The sequence below is a fragment of the Schistocerca serialis genome, chromosome 4 (genome assembly GCF_023864345.2).
Source record: "Schistocerca serialis cubense isolate TAMUIC-IGC-003099 chromosome 4, iqSchSeri2.2, whole genome shotgun sequence".
In the NCBI taxonomy this organism is placed as follows: Eukaryota; Metazoa; Arthropoda; class Insecta; order Orthoptera; family Acrididae; genus Schistocerca; species Schistocerca serialis.
In genome coordinates, this window is record NC_064641.1 from 415,529,727 (window position 1) to 415,539,726 (window position 10,000).

A 10,000-nucleotide genomic window follows, 5' to 3' on the forward strand; every position below is an offset into this window, starting at 1 on the left:
CCTCATTTATGCAATCATCAGGTAGGAGTGTCTTCAGCAGATATTCCGCTGAGTCCCTCCACCCTAATGTCATACTACCGTCACTCTTTTTTAGGGTTGACAGAACCACAGGCGATTTCACTTTCTCCGTTAATAATCTATATGGTTGTCCCCACATATTGAGTTGCATATATGTTTGTAAATATCTCTCCCAATGAATTCTTTTAGTCTCAAACAATCGGTTCTTATATTTTTCTTTTACTTCTCTATAGACAGTTAACCGTCTCTGCCTTTCCAGGTACCCTAGCGACCGCTGGTAGTGTCGTCTGGCAGCCCTCATTCTTCTTCGTAGGTTTTCCAATTCTGGCGTCCACGGCATCTCCTGTACTCCCTTACCTTTATTTACTGGTATCGCTGCTCGTTGTGCTTCCTGAAGCAACGCAGTTAATGCATGCGCCCTGAAGTCTACACTTCCTACAACGTTATCCAGAGGATTTGTATCCATAATTTCCCTCATCCTTTTCCAATTTGCACGTTTAATATCCAGTTTTATGACCGGTTCTAAATCTTCACTTTGGCCTCTTACATTTTGAGGAGTAATATCTACAAATATTGTATTATGATCACTAGTTGTACAGTGTTGTCGAACAGTCCATTCACTAACTTTACACATAGCAGCTCTATTCACTATCGTCACATCTATGTTTGTTGAAGCTCCCGCTCTATTTTCAAAAGTGCAAGGTTGTCCAGGTTTATTAACTACAAAAAGATCCATTTCAGCAATAACTTCTAACAGTTTTTGACCTCTTTCATCTGTTTCGTTACTATGCCAGACAGTAGCCTTAGCATTTGCATCTGCAGCTAGAATGAAGTTATGTCTTTGCCCATACAGTGCCGCAGCCTTCACCTTGTCAAGATAGGGTTCTATTTCGTGAGAATACTGCATGTATATGTTAGCGATTATCCACTTAGTAGATCCATCGGTAGCCTCGATCACTACACAGTGTTCATCACACAACTGCGCTACTTTTGTGATCACTATTGATCGATTTAGTACTATTATCACAGATAAAGGCACTTCAGAGCCCGATATTACTATTACACTAGGATCAAAATGAGTGACTTTTCCATTTCTTGTATGTGGCTCCTGAACACATATCATGTCAACCTTCGTCTCCTTGGCTACCCTCTGCACCTCTGCCATGACCAACTTGCTTCTCATAGCGTTAATCTGCATAATTTTCATATTACGGCTTTCTGGTATATACGTAGCTTTTAGAAGTCGGCAGAGACCAATCGAAATAGACACGCCCATACGCTTTAACAAAGTCTTTATATAAACGCTCTAAATCAAAGTTTTCCTGTCTCCGATTGTAGACTTGCTCTACTAAGTCACGCAGTTTATCGACATCTGTTGGAAGATTGTTACTTTTTAAAACAATTCTATCTACCTCCTCCGCAGTAGGGAATGTTATCGTATCACCTAGAGAATGTGCATTTTTTACAATGTACCGAAGAGCAACGTTTAGAGTGTTTGTATCCTCAAGTTTACTTAACCTTAAATTATGCTCTATATCACTGTATATTTTCTGCGCTGTTTTTAGAGGCGTTACACCAGCATCTACTTTGGGTATCATTGTAGCTTTGTCACTATTACTAACAGGAACGTTCACTTTTGCTACATTGTTATCATCTCTGTCAGGTACACATACACCAGTATCACTTAAGGTGGGGTTTACTTTACTGCAATTTGGCACCGTAGAGGAAACATGTGAAGAATTTACTAATTCTTTTACCTGCTCAACTGTCTCATGTAGTATTTTGTCTTCAACCTTAGATCCCAAACCAGTTATTGTTCCACTTTTAACAAATATGACAGGTTTACAGCTACTTGGCAAATTTTTAGTATCATATATTTCAGCACTAGACGACACCATATCAACTACATCTGAGGTTTCAGAAGCATGTCCTAATTCATCATCATATGCACCAACACTTTCAGATTCTAATTCATCAATTCGAAACATCAACTGACTTTGGAAGATTGCCCAGCGAAACATGTTTCTCCGAAGCTGTTTACCTACTTCTGGGTGGATTTGCCTACTTTCGACCATATTTTCTATATAGTCTACATTTTCATGATAATATGTTTCAATCACATCACAGTTCTGCAATGGATATGCTATATATTCAGAATTTTGGGATTTTGCATACATAGATATATTTAAACCTATCTGTCTGCGCCATTCCATTGCCCTCCGCCAGTTTCTTGCTCTCGTAGAAGGTGTCTTTCTTTTTAACTTACTGCGCTTCACTGTCTTCTCTCCAATGTGTTCACTGTTTGACTTGTTAGTTGCACTCAAAATACCTGACTTCACGTCACTGTCCATAATCAGTACGTGCAATCATACGTTCAAGCATCATTTGATAGGTTGCGCAGTTGGTTCCCAAATTATTGCATACTCTCTTTCTTCTCACACAGGGTATGCAAACAGCTTTTTGAGCTTTCTTAGGACATTCAGCTTTAAGGTGCCCCTCAGAGCCACAGTGTGCACATGTTTGTTTGTTTGAACAGGTTTTTGATGAGTGGCCCAGATCATTGCATTTAAAGCAGCGTTGGACCACCAAGTAATCACGAAGATTTAGAGCACGAAATTCAACAAAGATACGTGATTTGGCCAGAAGGATGTTTCGCAATCTTGGTGTCACTTCAAAAACATGATTTACTACCGGTTTATCTTTTGCACCTCTCCTAAACCTCGGTTTCATCTCTTGCTCAAAACTCTCCCTACTGATATCCTCGGACAAATTTAGCTCATAAATCTCTTCCAAAAGATCAGTCTCGTTTAACTCCTTAGGCACATCATGTAATATCACCAATGGCCTCTTTTTCGTAGGTGGCTCGCACTTAATGTTAGGTATGGTGTTTACTTTTTCGATTAATCTCTTTTGGTCATCTTCAGACTCAGTCTCGACGATGACCACATTACTTGTGGTTCTCACTGCCCTAAAACGGAGTCTATCTCGCTTGGGATTAATAGCTGTTGTGATCTTCTCCTTAACAGTCTTGACATCACTGTTATCATTTGCTCGTATAAAGACTGTATTTACCTGTTTTGCTGTTATTTTGTTAATTTTGACTGCAGTGGCTTGTTTTTTGGATATTTTACCCTCACTAGCAGCCACTGCTGCATACGTTACTGGAGGAGCCGTTTGAATTTCTCTTTTATTTAGTTCTTCTCGAAGCCTATTGTTTTCTGCTCTCAGTTCTTCAATCTGACCTGTAAGTTTCGCTTGATAGAAAGCCCATTTAGTGAATTTCTGTCTGAAGGTTTGCATTACCTGTTGCGGAACTCTCTTAGGCCCTAATTCTTTAGAGACATATTGAGTGATATCCTCAAAATAGTCGAGGATATCTTGCGGTTCAGATTCACCACCCTCCTCCTCTGCTTCTAATGCCTCAGATTTCCTCATGCAACTACTCGACTGTTCATGCATAGTGAAAAGTCTACTTACAGTTCGTGGCGTTGACTGTTGATATACTGATGTACAGAGGAGACGGTATGCAGATGTTGCACTCGAAGATGTAACACTCGCACCAAAGATGTATTATCCTTGCCAAAGAATACAAGGAGAAACACTTTAGTTGCTTTGGAATAAAAAGTCAACAGATACAATGCGTTCCCTCCATAACCGTCGTAGTTCGATTTATGTACCACGACTTCAGTTCGATCAAACGACCACAGTTTTCAAATACAGTTTTTAAACGTCACTTGAGGCAAAAAATATACTCAAAACTTTAACTAATTTTATGGCCTACTGCATATCAATCTCCCCCTATTTAAACAATAATCCCCTACCAATTTTCACAGTGAAAGTGTTTTGCTTGGCACAATATCGTCCGTAGTTCGATTTATATACCACAAAAATTCACTCAGAGTTTGATGATAGTTACCTATTTCAGCATGCACTTAATCACAACAACACTGCAATTTCCCATTAATTATGATTTTAATGTATCCACTAACTCTAATCTTTCCTAATTTGATATATGCACACGAGTTTGAGGTTATTTGTTCCACTTCACACGTGATATAGTAAAAGACGAAAATGAACCACAAAGAATTTGAAACAACCTCCACAACTCAATTATTGAAATTACACACTATAATTTCCACAGCCCTTTAATTTAAGGCATCAATACATGCAAATAGTGAGGTCAAATGTTAACCTCACTCTGCAGAAATTGTCACACAGATCGGAATGCTCACACCGCCACGCGACGCGGCGCGGACGATACTCAGTAGCGACGAAAATCTATTCAATACGATTTTAAGATACTCCAAATTACTCGAAAACAATCTTTCCTTCGCACATTCACTTCAAAAACCGACCCGACGAACACGCACTACGACCTCACCCGCCATAGGGACAGCGGGAATCTCGTTAATCCATTCATGCGCGTCACTAATTAGATGACGAGGCATTTGGCTATATATAGCCGTCTTTATTCACGTGCGTGAATACACATAAAAGAATTACCCATACAATGGGTTTACAAATGACACATACATAACAAACACTAGACAGGACAGGAAGAAAACACGTGAACAAAAAGGCGTTTATGCCTGTGACAGGCGCCAGGCAGCAGCGCAGAGAGACACAAATTGGGCCCTCAGCCGACACCAGTCCGGTGCATCGTGCTCATTGTGGCAGTCATGGTGTCGAAGCGTCTTGCCGCCATGACAGTACCGACGAGGACCTGCGTTGCCATGGCCGCAAAATGGTGGTTCCTGAAGCCCAGCCTGCGCAGATCACATGCAGAATTCGGCGACCAAACACCCCTCCATGAGATGGTCGCCGAGGTGGTGGTGATGCGCTGGACTGCTGGGTGAAGTCTCCTAATCGCCTGGTGGACGGCTTCCCTGTCGTAGACCGCGACCTTCTCCTTGTGGCAATGATCGATGTCCAGGTTAACACCAACGACTTGGGCATCGATGACATGTGCTGCATCGCCCCGAACCGCCACGATGTCCGGCTTCTTTAGGCCCTCAGATGTTCGAAGTTGAGGCTCAAGGTGGATGTCAAAGCCTCGGCGACGAAGGCCTTGCGCAACATAAGATGCCAAGGCATTATGTCGCTTAACACGGGCGTCATGGCTCCTAAAGCAATGCTGGACAACGTGATTTGCGGTTTCAGTTGCGACGCAGCCTGCCCTACAGTTGGTGTCACCTGAACGGCCACGCTGCAACCTAGCCCGAGTTGGCAGGGCATTTATCCTGGTTCGCAGGCAGGAGATGAAGTCGCGGCCACTAATAGGGTGCTGGGGGTTATCCACCCAGCTGTGCTGCCCTGGTGTTCGGGCAGACTTCCTCAAGGCAGCTCCATCCACCGACGAGTGCAGCCTCTCTGCCCACATCCGGCCAAGCTGGCTGCTCGTCCGTATGACCCCGTCGTTCCACCGTAGCTGATGCTCCAGCCTCCCAAATTCTCGCCCGAGAACGTCCTCTGTCGACCCGTCTGATTGGATTCCCAACGCTCGGATGTTGTCGAGTCGATTCCGCCGCAGCAGAGGCCCAAGCCAGCGAGCTGATGGCACTCCCAAACCCCCAGCTGTAACAGGGGCGTGGAAGTACGCAACAGGAATGTCCGCTGGCAGGCACAGCCAAGATCTCAAAGCTGCGCGGACGGCGATGTCCACTGCGGAGAGAGCACCAAGACGGGTCCTCGACAGAGCCAGGCCATGGTGGATTCCTGGCAAGACCACGGTTCTCAGGGCGTGAAGACGTTGTTGTGGCTTCAGTGGTGCCTTGGTTAGGACGCTCAGCTGTCGCTCGACCTCCCGCCTCGGATGGAAGAGGCTGCATCCGCTGGTAGAGAACTCCAGGCCAAGATACCGAAAAGTGCTCTCGACTGCCAAGGCTGGAAGGGTGGTATATCCAGCCTTGAAGGTCGTGGTGTTGTCGACCTTAACTTTCTTCTCACGGCCAGAGGCCGCGAGGGCGAGAGTAAAGCACTTCCCAGGATTGACCTGGAGACCCAGGTCTCCAAGAACTGATACAGATGTATCGATCAGGTCCTGGAGACCACCTTTCGTCTCAGCGAACAACAGGAGGTCGTCAGCGAAGGCGGCAGCATTCAGGCGTCGTCCCATGATGTTGGCACCTACATGATCTGGGAGGCGAGCAAGCATAAGGTCCAGCGAAAGGTTAAACAGGATAGGGGAAAGAGGGTCGCCCTGCCGAACGCCCCTTGAAGGCCGCACTGGACCCAGTGACTTTCCCGAACCAGAGATCACCGTAACCCCATTCTCATAGCATCCCAGGATGTATCCAATGAACTCGTCCGGCAGACCATGTGCCCTCAGGGCAGGCCTCAGGGCACCATGGTCCAGGGAGTCGAATGCCTTGGACACATCCAGGGACGCGACATAGAGGGAGTTACAGTTCACCCTGGCCTGAGTCATCGCCAGGTCCAACAGGAATGAATTGTGCAGCATCCCATCCTGAGGAAGGAAGGCCCGCTGACGCCCGTCCAACACACAGGTCCGCATCAGCCGACCCGCCAGGATCTTATGGAAGACCCTGGCGAGGACTGAGCAAACAGTGATCGGGCGGAAGTCAGCGGGGGATGCTGGGGCGGCCTTCTTGGGCAGCAGGGAGGTACGGGCCTGTAGGAGTCGGGATGGAAGGCGGCGGGTCAAAAGGAAAAGGTTTAACACTTTCAGGAGGACCTCACGGGGAAGACGACGGAGCTGGGCAGGTGTTAATCCATCTGGGCCCGCAGCGGAGCGACGAGGTGGGAGAGCTGCCGCAATGTCCTCCAATGTGATAGGCGCCCACAGCTCTTGAAATGGCACCTCAACGCGGGACGGTAACAACCGACAATCTAGGCGGTCAACCCGGCCAGATGGACGGCGGGTGAAGAAATCTTTCCAAAACTCGACCAAGCCAGGAATTGGAAGTGGCTGGTGAGTCAGTGTGCCGTCAAGAATGCCGTTAATGCACCGCCCCGCGTTTTTGGAGAACGCGCGTTGGCACACGGAGTACTCCCACCTACGACGAGCTCGTTTCCGCTCAGGTGGCTGGGACATGTGCTTGGAGGCAACAGGATTGTGGGATGCCTCCTTGCTACCTAAGGCATCAAGTACAGGTGGCAGCATGCCCATAATGACATGCCTGGATGCACTGTGCCCCAGCGCCAAGATGTCGTCAACTGAGCGGTACTTCGGACCCGACGATGGCAAGGCTGCTAAGGCCGACCAGATGGCCTGGTCAACAGGATCTTCTAGCGACGGTGGAGTCAGGGAAGACGTGGAAGCCCCAGCAGGGGGTGCAGCAGCATCAGAGGGGCGAGGTCGCTCTGCAGAGGCAGAAAGAGCAGCAACGAACTCGGCGACCTGGTTCCTGTAAGCTCCCGCACGACGCTGGCACTTAATGGATTCAAGTGAGCGGTGCGGGAAGATCTTCACTAATTCTTGATTCAGGAACCGGGTGCCCTCGAGTGTTAGCACTGCCTCTGCATGGGCCAGGCGTAACAGTTCCTCACTAGACCACCTGGCCTTCGCCCTCTGGATGTTAATTTCTGCGTTCACTGCGCCAAGATGAGCCCTGCGGCGATGCACACCAAGACCAGTCTTGGTGCCGAAATTCCGACTGCACTCGGGGCACTGGAACGCCGGCAAGACGTCACGACCCGGACTGGCGACGTCAGCTGGTGGCCCAACAACTGGCGCGGCTCCTCCAGTGGGAGGACCGCAACCTGATCTATTACGAGTGTTGGGGCCAGCTGAAACAAGAGGCAGGGGGGCAGGCAACCCCCAAGCCCCGAAGGTTCACCCCGCTCTGTCGGTCAGAGAGCTCTAGGAAGACACAGAATTCTGTGCCTCCCCTCGGCTCCCTTCACGACTCCCGCCACGTGAAGGCCAGAGCTAGGATTTCCCACTGAGAGGCTAAGCGAACCATCGCCCACTCGACACCCAAGGGTGCTAAGGAGTGGACCGAGAGGATCCGTATATGACGCATCATGTGAGCATTAAGAGAGTCATAGTTACTCCCGCCGTTTACCCGCGCTTGCTTGAATTTCTTCACGTTGACATTCAGAGCACTGGGCAGAAATCACATTGCGTCAACACCCGCTAGGGCCATCGCAATGCTTTGTTTTAATTAGACAGTCGGATTCCCCCAGTCCGTGCCAGTTCTGAGTTGATCGTTGAATGGCGGCCGAAGAGAATCCGCGCACCCGCGCGCCCCCGGAGGAGCACGCTAAGGCGGACGCGGCCTCGCAGCAAGGAAGATCCGTGGGAGGCCAAGGCACGGGACCGAGCTCGGATCCTGCACGCAGGTTGAAGCACCGGGGCGCGAACGCCGCGCAGGCGCGCGCATCCTGCACCGCCGGCCAGCACGAGGCCGACCAACGGCGAGAGCAGACCACGCCCGCGCTAAACGCCCGCACTTACCGGCACCCCTACGGCACTCACCTCGCCCAGGCCCGGCACGTTAGCGCTGACCCACTTCCCGACCAAGCCCGACACGCCCCGATCCTCAGAGCCAATCCTTATCCCGAAGTTACGGATCCAATTTGCCGACTTCCCTTACCTACATTATTCTATCGACTAGAGGCTCTTCACCTTGGAGACCTGCTGCGGATATGGGTACGAACCGGCGCGACACCTCCACGTGGCCCTCTCCCGGATTTTCAAGGTCCGAGGGGAAGATCGGGACACCGCCGCAACTGCGGTGCTCTTCGCGTTCCAAACCCTATCTCCCTGCTAGAGGATTCCAGGGAACTCGAACGCTCATGCAGAAAAGAAAACTCTTCCCCGATCTCCCGACGGCGTCTCCGGGTCCTTTTGGGTTACCCCGACGAGCATCTCTAAAAGAGGGGCCCGACTTGTATCGGTTCCGCTGCCGGGTTCCGGAATAGGAACCGGATTCCCTTTCGCCCAACGGGGGCCAGCACAAAGTGCATCATGCTATGACGGCCCCCATCAACATCGGATTTCTCCTAGGGCTTAGGATCGACTGACTCGTGTGCAACGGCTGTTCACACGAAACCCTTCTCCGCGTCAGCCCTCCAGGGCCTCGCTGGAGTATTTGCTACTACCACCAAGATCTGCACCGACGGCGGCTCCAGGCAGGCTCACGCCCAGACCCTTCTGCGCCCACCGCCGCGACCCTCCTACTCGTCAGGGCTTCGCGGCCGGCCGCAAGGACCGGCCATGACTGCCAGACTGACGGCCGAGTATAGGCACGACGCTTCAGCGCCATCCATTTTCAGGGCTAGTTGCTTCGGCAGGTGAGTTGTTACACACTCCTTAGCGGATTCCGACTTCCATGGCCACCGTCCTGCTGTCTTAAGCAACCAACGCCTTTCATGGTTTCCCATGAGCGTCGATTCGGGCGCCTTAACTCGGCGTTTGGTTCATCCCACAGCGCCAGTTCTGCTTACCAAAAGTGGCCCACTTGGCACTCCGATCCGAGTCGTTTGCTCGCGGCTTCAGCATATCAAGCAAGCCGGAGATCTCACCCATTTAAAGTTTGAGAATAGGTTGAGGTCGTTTCGGCCCCAAGGCCTCTAATCATTCGCTTTACCGGATGAGACTCGTACGAGCACCAGCTGTCCTGAGGGAAACTTCGGAGGGAACCAGCTACTAGATGGTTCGATTAGTCTTTCGCCCCTATACCCAGCTCCGACGATCGATTTGCACGTCAGAATCGCTACGGACCTCCATCAGGGTTTCCCCTGACTTCGTCCTGGCCAGGCATAGTTCACCATCTTTCGGGTCCCAACGTGTACGCTCTAGGTGCGCCTCACCTCGCAATGAGGACGAGACGCCCCGGGAGTGCGGAGGCCGCCGCCCCGTGAAGGGCGGGGAAGCCCCATCCTCCCTCGGCCCGCGCAAGGCGAGACCTTCACTTTCATTACGCCTTTAGGTTTCGTACAGCCCAATGACTCGCGCACATGTTAGACTCCTTGGTCCGTGTTTCAAGACGGGTCGTGAAATTGTCCAAAGCTGAAG